Raw genomic sequence first — 23,175 nt, forward strand, 5'->3', positions numbered from 1 at the left:
TCTATCTATCTATCTATCTATCTATCTATCTATCTCATATCTATCTATCTATCTCATATCTATCTATCTATCTATCTATCTATCTATCTATCTATCTATCTATCTATCTATCTATCTATCTATCTATCTATCTATCTATCATCTATCTATCTATCTATCTATCTATCTATCTATCTATCTATCTATCTATCTATCTATCTATCTATCTATCTATCTATCTATCCAGTGGCGGACACAGACTGCAAAAGGCCCCTGTGCAGATAATGTGCCAGGGCCCCCCCGCCCCCCCCCCCAATACCGACAAAGTTACCTAAACATATATATGCATATAAAAATAAACCTTACTAATAAAAATTATGAAGGAAGATTTATATTGTACATTTTATTACCAGTTTAGAACACAAGTAACACATTTTTTTCCGGGTTAAATTCTTATCTAAACTAAGTCCCTAAATGTGGGCAAAGAAAATGAAAAACCTATATTCACCTCCACCGGCGCCTCCGTTCCCCCTCCGCAGCCCCTATCCCTTTCTGTGTTTACAAAGCTGCTGTGGTGACGCGCGGTCGATGGCACATGACCGCTGCAGCCAATCAATGCCCTCAACAGCGATTTGCTGTGGAACTACTGTCCTCAGCAGCACACCAATGAGGAGTTATTGGCAGCAGCGGTCACGTGCCATCGGCAGCGCGTCACCAGTGCAGCCTTGTACACTTGTAACACAGACCGAGACAGGAGGATGGGGGCTGCGGCGGGTGAACGGAGGCGAGGGAGGAGGTGAGTATAGTTTTTTTATTTTCTTTGCCCACATTTAGAGACTTAGGTTAAATTGAATCATTGAATATAACACAAAGCACTCATGCAACTGAGATGCAATAATTTAGATGATCTTATCATGCTTAGCTTACTGCACTGTTACCTATCAAGCAGGACTGAATCTCAAGATATCTACAGAGGGGGCTGTATGGCGTTATCTACAGGGGGGACTGTATGGCGCTATCAACAGAGGGGGCTGTATGGCGTTATCTACAGGGGGGACTGTATGGCGCTATCTACAGAGGGGTCTGTATGGCGCTATCTACAGGGGGGTCTGTATGGCGCTATCTACAGGGGGGACTGTATGGCGCTATCTACAGGGGGGACTGTATGGCGCTATCTACAGGGGGGACTGTATGGCGCTATCTACAGGGGGGACTGTATGGCGCTATCTACAGGGGGGACTGTATGGCGCTATCTACAGGGGGGACTGTATGGCGCTATCTACAGAGGGGGCTGTATGGCGTTATCTACAGGGGGTCTGTATGGCGTTATCTACAGGGGGCTGTATGGTGTTATCTACAGGGGGGACTTTATGGCGTTATCTACAGTGGGGTCTGTATGGCGTTATCTACAGGGGTTCTGTATGGCGTTCCCTACAGGGGGGGTCTGTAGGGAAAGTCATACAGCCCCCCCCCTGTAGGGAACGCCATACAGACCCCCCCTTTAGGGAACGCCATACAGACCCCCCTGTAGGGAACGCTATACAGCCCCCCCTGTAGGGAACGCTATACAGCCCCCCCTGTAGGGAACGCCTTACAGCCCCCCCCTGTAGGGAACGCTATACAGCCCCCCCCCTGTAGGGAACGCCATACACCCCCAATCACTCAAAAAAATGCGACCTACAGTGTGAAAAGACAAAAGACATGTATCCCCTATCCACAGGATAGGGGATACATGTGTGATCGCTGGCATTGATAGGGAGAGCGGGGGACCGAAAGTCCCCCGAAGTTCTCCATCACTCACCTCTGACTTCCGGTGTCTGCGCAGCTCAAGTGTGACCGGCGCTCCATTCATTTCTACGGAGCTGCCGACACAGACCCCGGAAGTCCGAGGTTTGTGATGGAGAACTTCAGGGGACTTTCGGTCCCCCGTTCTCCCTATCAATGCCAGCGATCACACACGTATCCCCTATCCTGTGGATAGGGGATACATGTCTTATGTTTAATGGCAGAGCGGGGAGATACCTCCCTGCTCTGCCGTAGTGTTCCGTGGCATCGCGCTGTAGCAGCCATAGCGGCAGCTAGCGGAGATTCCGGCCAAGGTGGGGGCCCGTGCCGGCAGGTGACGCGGGCCCCCTCATGCCGCGGCCCCGTAGCAGCCGCTACGGCTGCTATAGCAGTAGTTACGCCCCTGTGTTAGGGGGAGTTCACACTGAGGTTTTTTTCGCGAAAAACGTCAGAAAGTGCCTCCCATTGAAATCCATGAAATTTTTCCTGCGAGCAGTAAAAACCGCATGCGGGAAAAAGAAGCGCAATGCCCTTTCTTCGGGCGTTTCTGTCTCTGACTTCCCATTGACAACAATGGCAGGCAGAAAATGCGTTTTTTGCTGCGTTTCCCTGCCCACGGCCCGATGGCCGAAAAACGCCACAAAAAAACGCAATGAAAAACGCGGGAAGTGTTCTACCGGCAGGTCAAAATATGCCTCAAAATTCCGGAAGGAATTATGAGGCAGATTTTTCTACATAAAAACTTCTCCCTTCTGACATGAACTTTTTAACTTCATCTACCTGTCCTCTGCAGTCTGCACGTCCTCCACTCGTCCTGTGTCTGTCCTCCGCTCATCCTATGAGTTCTCCGGCAGTCCTGACTGTACTGTCCAGCCGCCCGAAGTCTTACGTCGCACCGCCCCCTGTCCTCTCCCCTGCCTGAGCGCTCCTCCTACCACCAGCATCGCCGTCCTGTCCTATTCATCTGTGCCAGATTGGCAGTGCAGTGTAGCGGCTATCACCGGGCCCGGGCACCCGCCCCCTCCCTCCCGATTGGTAGTGCAGTGTGGCGGCTATCACCGGGCCCCCGCCCCCTCCCTCCCCTCATGCCTAGTGTTGTGATGCTACTAGGCATGAGGGGGCCCGTGCCGCCAGGCCTGGTACATAAAATGTAATGTGCCTGTCAGGGCGACACGGGCCCCCCCATGCCGCGGGCCCCGTAGCAGCTGCTACGGCTGCTACTGTGGTAGTTACGCCACTGAACGGGCCCCCTTCCCACGCGGGGCCCTTGTGCAGCTGCACCGGCTGCACATGCGGTATGTCCGCCCCTGTATCTATCTATCTATCTATCTATTCATATCTATCTATCTATCTATCTATCTATCTATCTATCTATCTATCTATCTATCTATCTATCTATCTATCTATCTATCTATCTATCATCTATCTATCATCTATCTATCTATCTATCTATCTATCTATCTATCTATCTATCTATCTATCTATCTATCTATCTATCTATCTATCTATCTATCTATCTATCTATCTATCTATCTATCTATCTATCTATCTATCTATCTATCTATCCTAACTTCTGATTGTAGAGTACTTATGATGCAGTGGAGGAGGAGGAGGCTTATTACCATTCATGGACTTGACGTACATGTACAGTAGAAGGAGACCAATCACACATGCAGGGGCTGCTCCCATCCAGTGTGTGGAGATGGGCTGCCTGTGACTTGCCCCTCCAGCAGTGGCACACACCTCCTGTACACTGAGGATGAGGATGGTATAGGATTGCTGGGTGATACCCATCATTGGAGGGCACTACAGCTGAGCTCTGGCATCCAGCACATGGGAGGACTGTGTAATACTGGGCAGGAAATGAAGCGCAGCGGCGGCGGAGGAGCGGAGTGCAGTGCCGGCCCCGGGGAGTGCAGTGCACAAGCAGCTGCTCCAGTGTAACGCACGGAGGCGATGACAGCTCCAGCAGCGCGCTGCAGACTACAAGTAAGAAAAGAACTTCCCCACACCTCCTGGATCTGGCTCCGGGTTTGTTATGCGGGAAGTATCCGTGTTCTGTGGAGGAATGATGCGGGAGGAGGGGGGGGGGGTATAGGACCGCAGCTGATGCAGAACTTCATGGCTGCAAGGGAGGAGAATAGAGACTGAGTGGGTGGATATCAGTGCTTGCGTTGATTGAAATAACAATACGCACAATGTTAGCAGCAAGAACCACAGCTGCTGCAGTACCTCATTCCTACGAAGCTTTACAGCGCACTGCACAGACCTCGGGTACAGCTGATACAGAACCTCACTACTACAAATCATAACACAGCGCACTGCACAGACCTCAGGCACAGCTGATGCAGAACCTCACTACTACAAATCATAACACAGCGCACTGCACAGACCTCAGGCACAGCTGATGCAGAACCTGACTACTACAAATCATAACACAGCGCACTGCACAGCTGATGCAGAACCTCATTCCTACGAAGCATAACAGTGCACTGCACAGACCTCGGGCACAGCTGATGCAGAACCTCACTACTACAAATCATAACACAGCGCACTGCACAGACCTCAGGCACAGATGATGCAGAACCTCATCCCTTCAAGGCATATTGCTGTCTCCTCCACAGACAACAGCTGATGCAGAACCTCATTGCTACAAATCGTAGCATAGTGTTCTCCACAAACCACAGCTGATGCAGAACCTCATTCTCACAAGGCATAACAGTGCACTGCACAGACCACAGCTGATGCAGAACATCATTGCTACAGATCATAGCACAGTGTTCTGCACACACCACAGCTGATGCAGAACCTCATTCTTACAAAGCATAACATAGTGCACTGTACAGACCACAGCTGATGCAGAACCTCGTTCCTGTATGGTATAGCAGAGCATTGGCTCAGGGAGTGTGCACATTATAAAGTAATGGCTTGATAGCAGCATAAGTCATGGCACCGGTGTGAATATCATTACACAGAATGTAATGCTCTGCACAGAGTGCAGCTGATGCAGAACTTCATATCTAGCGCATAATGTTCTGCACAGACCACAGATGATCCAGTGGTTACAGATGTGCTGATCAGTGTGACTGCAGGATTTGGGGCTAGCATGGTGTAGAAGCTGCATTTAATGCATAACAAATCAGGAAGTCACATGTCATCCCCCAGCAAATGGCAAACCAGCTGTATACTACCAGGCTAAAGTGTTTCCCTGCCATGCGGGTTCACCTGAGTACAGCTCCTAATAAGTGACTGACTGCACACTGGCATCCTTTATGTTTTTGCAGGTAGCTTATTAACAGATGCATCGTCCTCCAAAATATAATAATAAAACATATTGACAACCTGTCTCAATGCCGGTGGCTGCCGGGGAATGATAGGAGTTGTAGTTTTTTTAACATCTGTAGAGCCAAATATTAGGGACTGCTGGTCTACTGTGTGCTAAGTAATGACTGTCATTGCTATTCTTAAGTAATAAAGGGAAGGGAAAGAGAAAAAGATGTGGTCTAAACTAAATTGTAAAATAAAAAACTTTATTGGATATGCATTAATTCAATATTAAAAGTCCATTGGTGCAAACCTGTATGTGCGAGTGACCCCCAAACTCACATACCGTGAGTTTGGGGGTCACTCGCACATACAGGTTTGCACCAATGGACTTTTAATATTGAATTAATGCATATCCAATAAAGTTTTTTATTTTACAATTTAGTTTAGACCACATCTTTTTCTCTTTCCCTTCCCTTTATTACTTAGCAACATACGGTGGTGTACACCCATGTGGTCCTCCTGACCTATTTCCTCGAGTGAGACAGGTGATCTTCACCAGTTACTACTCATTGCTATTCTTTACTGGTTCTATACTGATTGGCATTATTTGTGCTAATAAATCAGGACTTGCCATGTTGGTGTTTTGGAGTTGGGTGCTAATGTGGCCCCCCCAGGTGGTTGGCAGCTGCAGATAGTGTTGGCCATCAATGCCAATCAGTGACTAGTGCGACTCAAAGTCTGTACAGATCTTATTCTGGTCATTTGCACTGTGGAAAGTTTCCTCTTTAAGCCAAACACTATACAGTGACTTAAGTTAGGACAAACTAATTATCTCCCTTATATAAGCTCAGCTTAGCCATTGGCGGGGGGGGGGGGGGGGTGTCAAGTGACAAGCTGTTGACGGTTTTTGACCAGCAGAATTGTGAATGTAGCTCTGGAGTATAATACGGGTTGTAGCTCAGGATCAGTACAAAATAAGTGATACAATGTATTTACAAAGTTACTGAACTTTTTCTGTAGAGTAAGGGAACTTTCACACCTTAGCAAAACGTGGTGAAGCTGACTGAATACAGCCTACACCTATATATAAACTGACAAATAAAGGTTCAATTTGGAGAAGTTAAATTTTTTGGAAATCTCCGATTGGATTGCCATGTCACTGTCCAATCAGTGCTCTTGATATTGATTTTTAAAATTTCAAACCTTTGTTGACACCTCGTGCCCCTGTGAGAGTCAATCATCCTGGGGTTGGCTTATTTGTGGTCAGCTCAAATGTTCCCATGTTACCCGTAATACAAATGTTTGAGAAATCTGCCTCCAACGTGGGTCGATACATGTATAAAATATTTATATTCCACAAGCGTGCGTTGTCTCTTCCGATTTTACGGGAGTTACAGGTTGCCCGACAGGATGCCAGACGGCTGTTGGACTCTGCCCAGCAGCGCGCTCTCCAAGTCTGTCGCAGTAAATTCTACGAGTTTGGCAATAAGAGCGGACGCATGTTGGCCAGAGCTTTAAAAACTAAGATTGCCCAATCACACATCCCAAATACTAAAGCTCCTTCTGGCCAGGTGGTTCACACGACCCCAGAGATAGCGGATTGCTTCCATACCTTTTTCTCTAATCTTTACAACCTTGACCCTCCCACCCCTACCCACTCTCATCTGCCAGACGGGGATTCTTTCTCTTCTCCCTTCACACCGTTGTCTAGGGAGATAGCTGAGGAACTTGATAAGGACTTCACCTCCCCGGAGCTCCTTGCGGTTATAACCGATCTTCCTGGGGGAAAGAGTCCTGGCCCGGATGGCTACACTGCCAAGTTTTACAAGGTGTTGGCTGACCGGTTGTTACCGTTTTTACTGCCAGCTTTTAATTCTATCTCCCCGGAGGTCCGGTTTCCTCCTAGCTCCACCTTGGCTCATGTCACGGTTATCCCTAAGCCGGGTAAGGATCCTCAACTCTGCTCCAGTTATCGTCCCATCTCCTTGCTCAATGTAGACCTGAAAATTTACGCCAAATTGCTCGCCAATAGACTAAATAACTACCTGCCTGATCTAATCCACCCGGATCAGGTGGGCTTTGTGCCTGGTCGGGAGGCCCGGGATAACACCCTTAAAACTCTAGATATTATCCACCACGCCCAGACTAACCACATCCCGCTCATGATCCTGTCCCTAGATGCTGAAAAGGCGTTTGACAGAATATCGTGGCCTGCCCTTTACCAAACCCTTCGGCATGTGGGAATAGGACCCTCTCTCTTGGCAAAAATCATGGCATTGTATCGTACGCCTTCGGCCCAAATAAAAATAAATGGCTCCCTCTCGGCACCTTTCCCTATTTACAATGGCACGAGACAGGGTTGTCCCCTATCCCCCCTGTTATATGTTCTGGTTATGGAACACCTCATGGCCTCCATTCGGAGCAACACGGATATTAAGGGTATTAATATTGGAGGGATGGAATACAAGTGCTCGGCATTTGCTGATGACCTATTGGTCTATCTCACAGATCCTCATGTCTCTCTTCCTTCATTGATGTCCGAGTTGTCCCGTTTTGGAACATGGTCTAATTTCAAAATCAATTTCTCTAAGTCGGAAGCGCTAAATGTTTCTCTCCCGGGCCCGTTAGTGTCGCTTCTCCAAAGTAATTTCCCCTTTTCTTGGCCCTCCAGAGGTATTACATATTTGGGTGCCCGTATAAGTGGTGACCTTACACAACTGTTTACAAATAATTATATCCCCCTACTGGCCAAGTTTCGCACTGATCTTAATTCCTGGCATAAGACTGAATTTTCCTGGTTTGGCCGTATCAATATTATTAAGATGTCGCTCCTCCCCCGCTTGCTTTATCTCCTGCAGACGATCCCCATCTCTATCCCATCCTTCTATTGGTTGCGGCTTCAGCGTTGCTTCGGCTCCTTCATTTGGCCGACTGGTCGCCCACGTCTGAGCCGGGCTCTTCTGACTCGCTCCAGGGGTACGGGTGGGGTTGGTCTGCCGGATTGTAGGCTCTACTATCTAGCATCAACTCACGCACGTGTTTTAGATTTTTTTCATAACCGTGAATCAAAACTATGGGTCCGTTTGGCTCAACAACTATGTCCCAGTACCCTATCATCCCTGCCGTGGACCCTGCCCGGGAACAGACCGACTCAAACCTCCTTTGTGGTCCATCATACCCTTCTGGTATTGAGGTCCTTAGGACCTGAAAGTACGCTTATAGACCCCCTGGGTCCTTTAACTCCAATCACAGACAATCCAGCCTTTCCTGCTGGTAAGGCTGGTCGCTCCTTCCTAGGCAGGCCGTCCACCAATCCCATGTATTTTGCCCAGGTTCTCTCCGCTTCCTCTCTTCTCCCTCTAACATCCATCTGCCCCGATGCTGTGCCCTCCACTCGCCGTATATATGAATATGCCCAGTTAAAGCACTTTTATGGAGCGGTTAAGCGACGCGCACATCTTCACCGGTTGTTGACGGACTTTGAGCGCCTATGTGTCTCCACCCAGCCCCCTACCCATATCATATCCACGATATATAAGTTACTCCTTTCACAGCGTTCCCAACAACTCCCCTCCTTCTGCGGGGCCTGGGAGAGAGAATTGCATACTACATTTACTGACGCACAATGGAAGCGATGTTTCTCCCTCTCACAAAAAGCATCTATAGCCACTAGGGCCCAAGAAACTAGCTACAAAATAGTATCTAGATGGTACCGGGTCCCGGCTGCGCTTCATAAATGGTATCCATCTATGCCTGACAATTGTTGGCGTTGTGGTGATGTAGGAGGTTGTATGTCTCATGTTTGGTGGAGTTGCCCCTTGTTGAGGAGTTTTTGGGATGCGGTACTTAAATTGATATTGGAGGTTACTGGAGTCTCTGTCCCCAACTCTCCGGAAGCAGCTCTTTTATTCATGTTCCCGATGCCAATACAAGTTTATAAAAGCTCACTAGTTAGACACCTCCTTCAGGCAGCAAAGTCAGTGATCCCGCGCAGGTGGAAAACGGCAATACCTCCAACATTAGATGAGTGGTTTCAGGAAGTTGCCGCGATACAGCGAATGGAACACCTGGTGGCTCACTCTCCGGCAGCTGTGGTAAAATACACATCTACGTGGTATCCTTGGATAGTGTTTCTTTCTTCTCCTTCCTACCTCACGGCTGTAACCTGAGTTGGCCTATGCTCTTGTGAAATGTACTGTGACGCTTGCTGGCTGATGTTTTTTCACCCAGAATACCCCAGAATCGGAGTCCAGGATCCCCTTGTCCTCTCCCCTCCCTCCTACTCCTCCCCCTCTGGGGACCTTTTTCTATACTTTCTCTTCCCCTGTCTAGGGTAATGTGCCGCTCCCTCTCTGTTTGAATTAAGTGGCCTCACTGTGCCTCCTGATGTGTTGCTGTAAGAATTCTCCATGCTACTGTTGTATACTGCGCAGTGTCCTTCCTATTGAGATGTGATGCACATTATTGATTGATTTCTCTTCTTTGTTGTTGTTCTGATTTGTTTTTGATTTGGTCCACTGACCTTGTTTGTCGGTTCCATTTATGGTGTGGAGGCCTTCCCTCCACTATGTTGTGTAATTTTGTGTTTTGAAACTCAATAAAAATTTTTGAATAAGAAAAAAAAAAAAATATTTATATTATACGCAGTGTAAGCCGAAACACACTGAGAAATGTTGTTATTTTTATTCTGAAAACTACTTGTGGTTTTCATATTAAAAGTCTTCAAAATACTAAATACTGGATGTATCTATCTATGTATCTATCTCATGTCTATCTATCTCATATCTATCTATCTATCTATCTATCTATCTATCTATCTATCTATCTATCTATCTATCTATCTATCTATCTATCTATCTATCTATCTATCTATCTATCTATCTATCTATCTATCTATCTATCTCATGTCTATCTATCTATCTATCTATCTATCTATCTATCTATCTATCTATCTATCTATCTATCTATCTATCTATGTATCTATCTCATGTCTATCTATCTCATATCTATCTATCTATCTATCTATCTATCTATCTATCTATCTATCTATCTATCTATCTATCTATCTCATGTCTATCTATCTCATATCTATGTATCTATCTATGTATCTATCTATCTATCTATCTATCTATCTATCTATCTATCTATCTATCTATCTATCTATCTATCTATCTATCTATCTATCTATCTATCTATCTATCTATCTATCTATCTATCTATCTATCTATCTATCTATCTATCTATCTCATATCTATCTATATCTATCTATCTATCTATCTATCTATCTATCTATCTATCTATCTATCTATCTATCTATCTATCTATCATCTATCTATCATCTATCTATCTATCTATCTATCTATCTATCTATCTATCTATCTATCTATCTATCTATCTATCTATCTATCTATCTATCTATCTATCTATCTATCTATCTATCTATCTATCTATCTATCTCATATCTATCTATATCTATCTATCTATCTATCTATCTATCTATCTATCTATCTATCTATCTATCTATCTATCTATCTATCTATCTATCTATCTATCTATCTATCTATCTATCTATCTATCTATCTATCTATCTATCTATCTATCTATCTATCATATGATGCTGAGTGCATTTTGATATATTTTTGCAGGAGCTGTTTGTTAATTTTACTCCTGTCAGGATGTTGTATATTTATATGTGTGAATTAATATTCTGAATCTTGTGCAGTCAGCAGTCTTGTGTTAGCATATGATGTTTAGAGAAGTGCATCACGCCAAAGCTTACTGTGGATATTTCCTTCTTGGCTCCAGGAAACAAATATTTGGGGTACACAATAACCATAATAGTGCTGATGTTAAATTCACCCTTTTCCACACTTTTCACATTTGGCTAGTAAATCCCTTAGAATAAAGCATGCTCTATATTATGTTTGGTGCTTTCTTCCCACAGAATTCCAGAAATGCTTTATGTCCTGTAGATACTTTGTGTTGACATAATCATGTAGTCAAAACCATGAGATTAGGAGGATAACCAAGCCCTGTGGTGCCAATTACCACTTCAGAAAAGAGGTGTTATCTTGTTTGTGGGTTGTTATGCTGAACCATATTTTTTTTTTTAATTACATCTGTTTCTGGGAAAGTTGGGTGACAGCCAATATGATTGCTATTGCAGCAACCACAGGGAAGGTCTTACAGCTTTTTTAGAATTCTGAATAGTATTTGCCTTAAAAGAAGCAATCATGGTCAGGACCCAATGTTGTGCCCGGAACTGAGCAGGACCCGACTCAGGAGCGAGGAGGGTAATTATATGGATACTGTCTCCTTGGGCTCCGTATCTAAGCCTGTCATGTGTGATACTCTCTGAAGTCCTGCATCCAAGCCTATCATGTTTTATACTGTTTGCTGAGGCCCTGTTTCTAAGCCTGTCATGTGTGATACTGTCTGCTGAAGCCCTGTATCTAAAATATACTGCATATAATATTTATATTATATGCAGTGTAAGCTGTAACTGAGAATTGTTGCTCTTTTTATTATGAAAATAACCTGTGATTTTGATATTTGGAGTCTTCAAAATACTAAATACTGTATCTATCTATCTATCTATCTATCTATCTATCTATCTATCTATCTATCTATCTATCTATCTATCTATCTATCTATCTATCTATCTATCTATCTATCTATCTATCTATCTATCTATCCATCCATCCATCCATCCATCCATCTATCTACTACTTCCTATTACAAAATAACACAACCTGATCCTTCCTTACTTAAAACCATATACATTTGTGGTTCCATACCTTTTGCAGAGTCTCGTTCCTTAGAAAAAACAACAAAATTTCCCTTATAGTTTGGGTCCCTAAACTATTAGGAAATGCTGGAAGCATATCTGCCGAGGGAGCCATTCCTAACTGATAATTTATTTGTCCCCTATTTAGATCAAAGGCAAATAAGCGTACTTTAGTGGTCTGCAGCCTGTGGCTCCTTAAGGCTGGGTTCACACGTGGCGGAATTTCACTTGAATTCCGCTGCGGACACTCCGCAGCGTTAATCCGCAGCGGAGCCGTTTCTCCATTGACTTCCACTTAAATTTAGAACTGTTCGTTTAGACGATGCGTAAAATTCCGCTGCGGAGCATAGGCTGCGGAGCGGAATTTGGTGTCCGCAGCATGCTCTGTCTGTTGCGGAGCAGTGGCGGACTGGTTGCGGACTCATGGCGGAATTTCTTCATTGACTTCAATGGAGATTCTAATTTCCGCAATGAAGTCCGCAGCTGTCATGCACATGTTATGTGTGCTGCGGATGCGTCTTGCTTTTTTAACATGACATTTCTTCATTCTGGCTGGACCTATGTATTTCTAGGTCTACAGCCAGACTGAGGAAGTCAATGGGGCTCCCGTAATTACGGGAGCGTTGCTAGGAGACGTCAGTAAATAGTCACTGTCCAGGGTGCTGAAAGAGTTACGCGATCGGCAGTAACTGTTTCTGGACAGTGACTACCAATCCCAATATACAGCAACCTGTAAAAAGTTCATACTTACCGAGAACTCCCTGCTTCTGTCTCCAGTCCGGCTTCCCAGGACGACGTTTCAGTCTAAGTGACGGCTGCAGCCAATCACAGGCTGCAGCGGTCACATGGACTGCCGCGTCATCCAGGGAGGTAGGGCTGGATGCCGAAAGAGGGACGCGTCACCAAGACAACGGCCGGTAAGTATGAAATTCGTTTACTTTCACTAGGGAAAGTGCTGGCCCTTCTCTCTATCCTGCACTGATACAGAGAAGGGAAGCACTTTTTCCGCAGTCCGCAGCAGCTAGTCCGCATCAATTTACTGCACATTTTGGGCAGATCCGCAGCCGTAATCCGCAACCCGGATTAGGTGCGGCATTGATGCGGACAGCTGCGGAGGAAATCCGCCACGTCTGGCCGTGCCCTAAAGGTCCTATTACTCAGCAGACGTCGTTGATCGGCACTCGTTTGCTCCTGTCACACTGAGCTATGGATGGGGACGAGCGGTTGTTACTCCGATCGCTTGTCCCCATACATTATTATCACATCGGCAGCGCGTCTCCCTGTTTACACAGGGGGTTGGGCTGCCGACAAAGATAATATTTAAAAATCTTTTAAAACTATACGATCAGTAGATGAACAAGCGTTTGCTCGTTCATCTGCTTATCCCTGTCCTGTTTACACAGGTCAATTATCGGCCACGAGCAATCATATGAACGCTTGTCTGAACAATAATCGCCCAGTGTAAAACCCCCTTTACTGTTAGGAAACTACAACTCCTAGCATGTCCTGACAACTCGTGCCATAGACAGTACAATCACTAATATGGCATAGGCTCTATCCATAACCTTCCATAGACTTCAATGTAGAAGGCCATGTGCAAGTGTGGCCACCTCTCCATTTACTTCTATTGGGAAAGCAGCCAGCGTGAATCAGAGAACAGAGGTGGGACCTGCACCTATCAGGCATTTATGGCATATACCAGGAAAACTACAACTCCCAGCATGCCCCGACAGCCAATTGTTTTATTATTCCAGCTAAAGGCTATCAGGGCATGCTGGGAATTGTGGTTTTCCAACAGCTGGCGTGCCGAAGGTTGCTGACCCCTGGCATATACTTAACGTTGAAGATGGGAATGCCTTTTAATCTCTAATGCCTCTGTTTATACAGTAGATTTTATCTACACTGGTTTCTTAGGAAATACTGGCTTCCTGTAACTGGTGTCTTCAGGAAACGGAGTGATGAGGTCATAGCCAAACAATCCAATGCAGACATTAGTGAGAAATATATACTGACCAGAAAATGTAAAAAGTCCTATTTTATTCTATTTAGCTGTTTCCTAACTTTATCTGTTTCTGGGAAAGCTGGGTGACAATCGCTACTTGCTATTAGAGCTACCACAGAGGTGGTCACCCAGCTTTTATAGAGCCATAAATTGTATATCTGCCCAATTGGGGATTTATATGGAAACAGGGAATGAATTGCTGCATAAATAGGCAGATTGGCCATTCGGGAGTCTGGGTAAGGTGGGTGACAACTCCAGTAGTGGGCTGTCATATTTGGTTGCCTCACATTTAAATGAGAAAACCTTGAATATAATTTTGAATGCCTCAGTAGGACAGTACAACGCAAGAACTTATACTGAAGCACCTTAAAGGGCTTGTTGGCTTTGAAAACCCATTTTCAAATACTCTTTTAGGGTTTTCTCTGGGTGTCCGCTGTTCAGGACCTCCATCAATTAGCCTAAGGCGATCGTGGCTAAAAAAAACGCATCAGAGGACCCAGCACATCAGTGTATAACATGGTCGACTCATTGATGTATATGGGCCCCGTGTAATGATTTATTTCTCCTGTGGTGGCGCTGTAGGGGAAATGAACAGTCGCTGCTGGGTTCCCTCACAGACTGTAGCTGATCGCTGAGATGCGCAACAATAAACTGCGACTAGATTATTTTCAGGAACCTATCTAAGAAAACAAAATTGTAAAATACAGAGCACTCCTTTCAATAAGGCTGGGTTCACACGTGGCGGAATTTCACTTAAATTCCGCTGCGGACACTCCGCAGCGTTAATCCGCAGCGGTGCCGTTTGTCCATTGACTTACACTTTAATTTAGCAGTGTTCGTTTAGACGAGGCGTAAAATTCCGCTGCGGAGCATAGGCTGCGGAGCGGAATTTGGTGTCCGCAGCATGCTCTGTCTGTTGCGGAGCAGTGGCGGACTCATGGCGGAATTTCTCCATTGACTTCAATGGAGAGTCAAAATTCCGCAATGAAGTCCGCAGATCTTATGTGTGCTGCGGAGCGTATTGGTTTTACTACCATGACATTTCTTCATTCTGGCTGGACCTATGTATTTCTAGGTCTACAGCCAGACTGAGGAAGTCAATGGGGCTCCCGTAATGACGGGAGCGTTGCTAGGAGACGTCTGTAAATAGTCACTGTCCAGGGTGCTGAAAGAGTTAAGCGATCGGCAGTAACTGTTTCTGCACCCGGGACAGTGACTACCGATCCCAATATACAGCAACCTGTAAAAAAATAGAAGTTCATACTTACCGAGAACTCCCTGCGTCTGTCTCCAGTCCGGCCTCCCAGGATGACGTTTCAGTGTAAGTGACGGCTGCAGCCAATCACAGGCCAAGCACAGGCTGCAGCGGTCACATGGACTGGCGCGTCATCCAGGGAGGTCGGGCTGGATGCCGAAGGAGGGACGCGTCACCAAGACAACGGCCGGTAAGTATGAAATTCTTTTACTTTCACTAGGGAAAGTGCTGTCCCTTCTCTCTATCCTGCACTGATAGGGAGAAGGGAAGCACTTTTCCCGCAGTCCGCAGCAGCTAGTCCGCATCAATTTACTGCACATTTTGTGCAGATCCGCAGCAGAATCTGCAACGCAGATTCTGTGCGGCATTGATGCGGACAGTTGCGGAGGAAATCCGCCACGTGTGGTCATGCCCTAACTGAAATCTATGAGAATATGTAAGGGAAATTCCCAGAATGGACAATTATCACTTATTCACAGGACAGGTGATGATTGTCATGATCACTGAGGGCCCCACCACTGGGACCCCTACATATCATGAGAGTGGCGGTCCCGAGCCATGGAATAGAGAGGCGGGCACATATTCGACCGCCGCTCCATTCAAGCCCCTCCCCACTGTGGGTTCTAATAGGCATACAAACATGGCAGGCCTGAGGGCCTTCTTTAGGGCCCTGGATACCATGACAACCCATTGGCACCCCGTGATGATGGGGACGCTGATGGGGTGGCAGAAATAGCCCTCTCTCTCTGTCTAACCATTTAGAGGCCATAGTCGCTATTGACCGCAGCATCTGAGGGGTTACATTGCCAGGATCTGAGTTATCACCCAATGCAGCAGAGTGTCAGCTGTAATATACGGCTTACATCCGCTGCACATTGCACGGGCACAGATACTGTGCTCTCACCATCCCCGTGCCACATATTTAAGGCATTTAGCGTTAACTATATAGCTCTAGAGCCATAAATGTATGGCAGATGTTTTTTTTAACCTAGGGGTTAAAAATCTTCTGTATAGTCTGATCCTGCAGACCATGGAGCAGTCATGTATTACATAGTTGCTCATTCATATGCTGCCATCCACAGCTTCCCCTGGGTATAGCAGCTAATTGCTGAGGGTTACAGCTGCCAGTCCTGCAGGGATCATCTGGTTATCAGCCAGTCTGCATTTAGAAAAAGGTGTTGTCTAGGTCTCCACCTTGGACAACTATTTCTATTTAAATAAATCCTGCTGAGGATGATACCTCCGGGGAAGTTGCTTGACAAATCATTTCCTCCACATTGACGTCAGTAGGCTGCGTGTAAAGCAAGGATGCCAGCAGTCCTCCAGAGCAAGAACAGTTATTTACAGCAAATCTTTAATCTAATAGAGGCAGGGCTACAATTTAGCTACATTGTTTACTGAGAGTATGAGGTAGTCCCAAATCCATCTCCAGGGGAGCAAACAGCTGCTCTGGCCCTTCACTATACTTTACACTGCAGGCTCACTAAGAAGTTATTGATGATTTCAAGGATGTGTAGGACATCAGAGCCCTTACAATAATTTAAAGATTTCAATATATTGTAACATACTTTACAATTCTCGGATGTCTGTTTGTTGTCAGTGAATGGGAATATTACTTTTTACATCCAGAGGTTGAAATACACGTGCAGATCTAATACTTCTCACAGCTGAGTGTTTGCTATTCAGTCTAGGCAATCCACTGTGAGGTAAACAGTCTGGACTCTTTTTGTTTTGTGCTGCTCATGTATTTAGCTCATAGACAATTTCACTTTAGATGCATTGAAGAAATACAAAAAAGAGCAGCAAAAGTGCATGTAATCCTTCAAAGAGTTTGACTGTTTTGCACAATCACTTTCTGGTAGAAGAAGAGTTTCCGCATGATAATCTGATCACAGGGCGCCCTGCTGCTGGAACCCCCGGCGTTCATCTGTAATCTTTGGGGATCCTGGTAGAATGTGTTCAGATGCCCTGCAGCGCCATCATAGGGTAAATTAAGCATTACATGGGGCCCATAGAAATCAGTGGGTTGTCTGTGTTAGGGTATGTTCACACGCCCTATTTAGGGACGTAATTTGGGCGTTTTACGTCCGAAAATATGGCTCCAAACCGCCGGCAAACATCTGCCCATTGAAATCAATGGGGTTACGGTGTTATGTGCAAACAGGCTTTTGTTTACGCGCCGCTGTCAAAAGACGGCGCATAAAAAGTCGCCCGCGTCAAAGAAGTGCATGTCACTTCTTGAGACGTAATTGGAGCCATTTTTCATTGACTCCATTGAAAAACAGGTCCAATAACGTCCATAATTGACGCCGCGAAAAATGTGAGTACGAGCAATTACGTCTGAAATTCAGGAGCTGTTTTTGTCTGAAAACAGCCCCGTAATTTCAGGCGTATTGGACGCTGCCGTGTGAACATACCCTAATACATGAATGTATCGGGTGCTCCAGAGAGAGAGAGACCGAGAGAGAGAGAGAGAAATAACGTAAATAAAACGCACCATAAAAAGAGCATGTCACTTGAGCCGTATTTAGAGCCATTTTTAATTGGGTCAATAGAAAAACGGCTCCAAAAACGGCCTCAAAAAAGATTTGTGGTTTGAAAAATGGCTGAAAATCAGAAGCTATTTTCTCTTCACAGATCCATATTTTACAGCCCTTTTTCGTTTAACGTGTGAACGTACCCTAAGGGCACGTTCAGACGTGGCAGAGTTTTTCCGCTGCAAATGTTGGTGCAGATTTGGGGCAATTACACAACGAATCTACACCAACATTTGCATATATGACAGGTAATTCAGACGTTGCAGATATCACAGCGGACTTGCCACAGATTTCAGTTTTTGCATCGCAAAGGCTGAAATCCGCAGTGAAATTCCGCTTCTTCTCCGCAATGTAATGAGCTGCTGCGGAGGGGAAATTCTGCACCGCAGCCTGATTTCCGCACAGTTATTTTCTGCAACATCTGAACTAAGTTTCCTAAAAATGTATAGAAACAAATGTAAAAAACGGCCGCTGCAGAATTCCACTGCGGACTGTCCACAGCCGAATTCAACAACAAGTCCGCCACGTGTGAATGTGCCCTCATAGGGGAGGGTCTTGTAGATTTTCTGCAGATTTCCATTAAAGAAAAAAAAAAGAATGTATTAAAAATGTTTTACTCTAAATCTGCACGTAGTATGCAGCAAAATCTGCAACATTACATTTCTTGCAGATTTTTACTTCAGCAACAAATCCGTGCTCATTCTGCGATAGAAATGAACATGCTGAGGATATACAAATCAGCACCAGTCAATTTCCATGCAGAAAACGTCCACCGCATGTAGATGAGATAAATTAAAATCTCATCCACTTGCCTGGTAATGTATCTGCTGTGAATTATTTCAGCGGAAATTTGCACAATTTCCGTCACGCGTTAATTTGCCATTAGAAAAGTTTTGTCTCAAGAAGAAAACAAGAATGTACGGACCTTTAGGTTTAAATCCAGAACATATATAAAGTGTCTGACCAGTAATTTGTAGGAATTGATAAGAATGGGAGGGGGGGGGGCAGCACGGAGCGCAGTTTGGATCTGATTGGAAATATTGAGCAGATATTTTGTAAAAGAAAGAAGTGATATTTGGGCAGGAGCGCAGCTGCAGGAGAGAGCCTCTTCTCATTTCCTTCCTCTTCTTATTTTCGTGTTCTCACCCTTAATTGGCAAATATTTTGTGGATCTCCAGTCAAGAAAGAGGAAATGACATCCGTTAAAATCTGCGCAATTTTATAATAAAAGGAATTAGAAGCTGTAAAGCTCATGAACATTGATTGCTTGTCTTACTGACTGGATAGAACGTATTAGGTCTGCGTTCACATGTGGCGGCTAATGCTCCTCAAAAATCTGCAACAACATGTAGACTTGCTGTGGATTTCCAAGTCCTAGGGCCGCGGTCACACACGCATTCTTAGTGCAGTTTTTTTTTTTGCCAAATACAGGAGTGGACACAAAATATACTTTTCCTTCCTTTTGGATCCACTTCTAGCTTTGGCTCAAACAGCTGAGCCAAAAACTGCATCAAAACTGTATGTGTGATCGTGGTCTTACTATGCTTCATCTGTTGCGGGATTTTGCTGCGTAATTCAGTCATTGAAGTATTCATGTAACACGTGCAGATTTTGGGGTGGATTTACAGGCCGATTTTCTACGCTCTGTACAGCTGGCACATGCAATTGGTATGGATGTGCCAGCTGCACATGTAACGTTCTGTGTTTTTAACTGTTTAGGGGTTCTTTGGAAGACATCGGCAGCAAGAACTATCACTTTAATGCCAGGGCTACACTTAGGCCGGGTTCCCACGTAGCGCAAACGCTGCAGAATTTCTTCAACGGAATTCTGTGCGGAAATTCCGCAGCACTTATAGTAGCAGCAAAGTGTATAGGATTTAGAAAATCTCATGCCCACACTGCGGAAAAACCGCAGCGAAAACGTTAATAAATTGACTTGCGGTGTAGATTTTAAATCCGCAGCATGTCAATTTATGCTACATTTTCGTTGCAGGTTTTCCCCATTTAATTCAATGGGGATGTAAAACCTGCAACATATAGTCAAGTGTTGCAACTTTTGTGGCAGAATCGCACCAATCCCGCCCCCAAAAAAATCACATGTTACCCAGAACTCTCTGCTCCTGCGTCTACCCCAGCCTGCAGGGTTGATGTTTTACCCCATGTGACTGCTGCAGCCAATCACAGTCTGCAGTGGTCACATGGGATAAAACGTCATTCCAGGAGGCCGGGCTTCAGGGCGTCAGAGGGATGCGTTGCCATGGTTACGGTATGAATCTTTTTCTTTTTGTTTCTAGCGCTGCTTTTCACAGTGAAAATTCTGCACAAAGAACTACACCATGTGGTGCGGTTTTTCCGACAGAATGTGCTGTGGCTTCTAGGTTGAAGTCAATGGGTGCGTGAAAATCGCGCACGGCACACGGAATGAAAACATCAAAGCACCTCCTGCTGTTATGTTTGTAAACATAAAAACAGAGTGTCATAAGCATGGCATATGCGCGAAAATCACGCAGCTACGCAGCACATACTGATGACACACACCACTGCAATGCGCAATAAACGCAGCGTTTTTTTGCGCGCGCGCGCAACGCACATGAATGCCTGCTAGATCATGCCGCAGGCATGACCTAGCAGATGCCTGTCCGTTTTAAACGGACAGGCAATAATACACTGCAATACAAAAGTATTGCAGTGTATTATAATGAGGATCGCATAGTGAAGTCCCCTAGTGGGACTAGTATAAAAGTGTAAAAAAGTTGAATAAAGTAAATTTAAAAAAATGTGGAAAAAAAAATAAAAAATTAAAAACCCACTTTTGCCCCTTACAAACGGATTTAATATTTTAAAAAAAACCACAATAAAGCAAAAAAGTTGCACATATTTGGTATCGCCACGTCCGTAACGACCCCGACTATAAATCAATTACATTATTTAACCCGCACTGTGAACGCCATAAAAAATAAAATAAAAAACTCTGGAAGAATTGCTGTTTTCTGTTAATCCTGACTTTAAAAAAATTTGATAAAAAGTGATCAAAAAGTCGCATCTACTCTCAAATGGTACCAATAAAAACTACAAGACGTGTCGCAAAAAACAAGACCTTAAACAGCTATGTCGACGCAAAAATAAAAAAGTTATAGCTCTTCGAATGTGACAATGGAAAAATTTAGAAAATGGCTTGGTCATCAGGGCCCAGAATGCAAGCAGGGGGAAGGGGTTAAATAAAAGTTTCAAAACATAAAATAATATACACATATTTGGTATCATTGAAACCGTCACAACCTGCACAATAAATGTATCGCGCCATTTATGATGATCAATCTATGCTGTAAAAAAAACTGCATTTTTTTTTTTGCATTGTTGCCAAAATAAATACGAATATAAATTAAACAATAATGTAAATGGACTAAAAAAACGGCACCTACATAAAATACAACTCGCCCCGCAAAAAAAAAAGTCTGATACACCTAAGGGCGGGTTCACACGTGGCGGAATTTCACTGAAATTCCGCTGCGGACACTCCGCAGCGTTAATCCGCAGCGGTGCCGTTTGTCCATTGACTTACACTTTAATTTAGCAGTGTTCGTTTAGACTAGGCGTAAAATTCCGCTGCGGAGCATAGGCTGCGGAGCGGAATTTGGTGTCCGCAGCATGCTCTGTCTGTTGCGGAGCAGTGGCGGACTCATGGCGGAATTTCTCCATTGACTTCAATGGAGAGTCAAAATTCCGCAATGAAGTCCGCAGATCTTATGTGTGCTGCGGAGCGTATTCGTTTTACTACCATGACATTTCTTCATTCTGGCTGGACCTATGTATTTCTAGGTCTACAGCCAGACTGAAGAAGTCAATGGGGCTCCCGTAATGACGGGAGCGTTGCTAGGAGACGTCTGTAAATAGTCACTGTCCAGGGTGCTGAAAGAGTTAAGCGATCGGCAGTAACTGTTTCTGCACCCGGGACAGTGACTACCGATCTCAATATACATGGATCTGTAAAAAAATAGATAAGTTCATACTTACCGAGAACTCCCTGCGTCTGTCTCCAGTCCGGCCTCCCAGGATGACGTTTCACTCTAAGTGACGGCTGCAGCCAATCACAGGCCAAGCACAGGCTGCAGCGGTCACATGGACTGGCGCGTCATCCAGGGAGGTCGGGCTGGATGCCGAAAGAGGGACGCGTCACCAAGACAACGGCCGGTAAGTATGAAAATCGTTTACTTTCACTAGGGAAAGTGCTGTCCCTTCTCTCTATCCTGCACTGATAGGGAGAAGGGAAGCACTTTTCCCGCAGTCCGCAGCAGCTAGTCCGCATCAATTTACTGCACATTTTGTGCAGATCCGCAGCAGAATCTGCAACGCAGATTCTGTGCGGCATTGATGCGGACAGTTGCGGAGGAATTCCGCCACGTCTGGCCGTGCCCTAACTTAAACAAAAAGTAAAAAAGTTATGAGCATCGGGATGCAAAGAGAAATAATCAAAAAGTTGTTCTGGTCCTTTAAGGCCAAAATTGGCCCGGTCCGGGGTTAATGTTGTTCAATGTGGAATTATGTTTTAATAAATAAATTATAATAAATATAATAAATATTTTTTTTTAACATAGTCTTTTATTATACTGATAACTGGGCCATAAGTGGACATGAAGGCAGATTAGTGAAATCCTGTTAATGTGTACAGCGCTTATCATTGTGGAGATGACGTCATACTCACCATGAAATGAAAAGACTCTGTTGCTGTGGTAATGCTGAAAGGTGCAAAAGTCTTTGTGGTTCACACGGCACTTGCACAGATGTAACTTAATGAAACCGATACCAGCGGCTCCAGCCTGAGCAAATGTATAATTATGGCTTCCCCGATAGGAAGCCTCACTGACATGACTGGACGACGATGAGGATGTTACAAAGTGTTCAGACGCTTTACAGAGAATGTGCTTCAACTGTAGATTATATTCAGAGGGAAATGCCGTTTTAATGGGGCGTCTGATATCATTGCATCAATTCTAACAGACTGTGTTCCTTCTCCGGCGTTTTAAAGCGTGGACTGTAAGTTGTAAGATCACCCAAAGTGTTTGTGCACTGTATGGCAGTATTGTTTGTGCACTGTATGGCAGTATTGTTTGTGCACTGTATGGCAGTATTGCTTGTGCACTGTATGGCAGTATTATTTGTGCACTGTATGACAATATTGTTTGTGAACTGTATGTCAGTATTGTTTGTGAACTGTATGGCAGTATTATCTGTGCACTGTATGGCAGTATTGATTGTGCACTGTATGGCAGTATTATCTGTGCACTGTATGGCAGTATTGATTGTGCACTGTATGGCAGTATTATCTGTGCACTGTATGGCAGTATTATTTGTGCACTGTATGGCAGTATTGTTTGTGCACTGTACGGCAGTATTATCTGTGCACTGTATGGCAGTATTGATTGTGCACTGTATGGCAGTATTATCTGTGCACTGTATGGCAGTATTATTTGTGCACTGTATGGCAGTATTGTTTGTGCACTGTATGACAATATTGTTTGTGCACTGTATGGCAGTATTATCTGTGCACTGTATGGCAGTATTA

At 44.8% G+C, this 23,175-nt stretch overlaps 2 protein-coding genes across 4 annotated transcripts in view; one reads left to right on the top strand and one right to left on the bottom strand.

Moving 5' to 3' along the window:
• The window catches only part of CLRN3 (clarin 3), a 56,168-nt gene extending 53,552 nt beyond the window's left edge, over positions 1-2,616 (bottom strand). The window contains exon 1 of one of the 2 annotated variants that reach the window (XM_075843134.1): positions 2,545-2,616. The gene's annotated coding sequence lies outside the window, so the exon portion shown is untranslated. Of the gene's footprint in view, positions 1-487; positions 574-2,544 lie in introns of those variants that run through there. The other variant, XM_075843130.1, reaches the window with a different exon arrangement.
• PTPRE (protein tyrosine phosphatase receptor type E) overlaps positions 682-23,175 on the top strand; it is a 170,802-nt gene continuing 148,308 nt past the window's right edge. Inside the window, exon 1 of one of the 2 annotated variants that reach the window (XM_075843127.1) lies at positions 682-775. The gene's annotated coding sequence lies outside the window, so the exon portion shown is untranslated. Of the gene's footprint in view, positions 776-3,464; positions 3,754-23,175 lie in introns of those variants that run through there. The other variant, XM_075843126.1, reaches the window with a different exon arrangement.

The sequence above is a fragment of the Rhinoderma darwinii genome, chromosome 11 (assembly GCF_050947455.1).
Source record: "Rhinoderma darwinii isolate aRhiDar2 chromosome 11, aRhiDar2.hap1, whole genome shotgun sequence".
Taxonomy (NCBI): domain Eukaryota; kingdom Metazoa; phylum Chordata; class Amphibia; order Anura; family Rhinodermatidae; genus Rhinoderma; species Rhinoderma darwinii.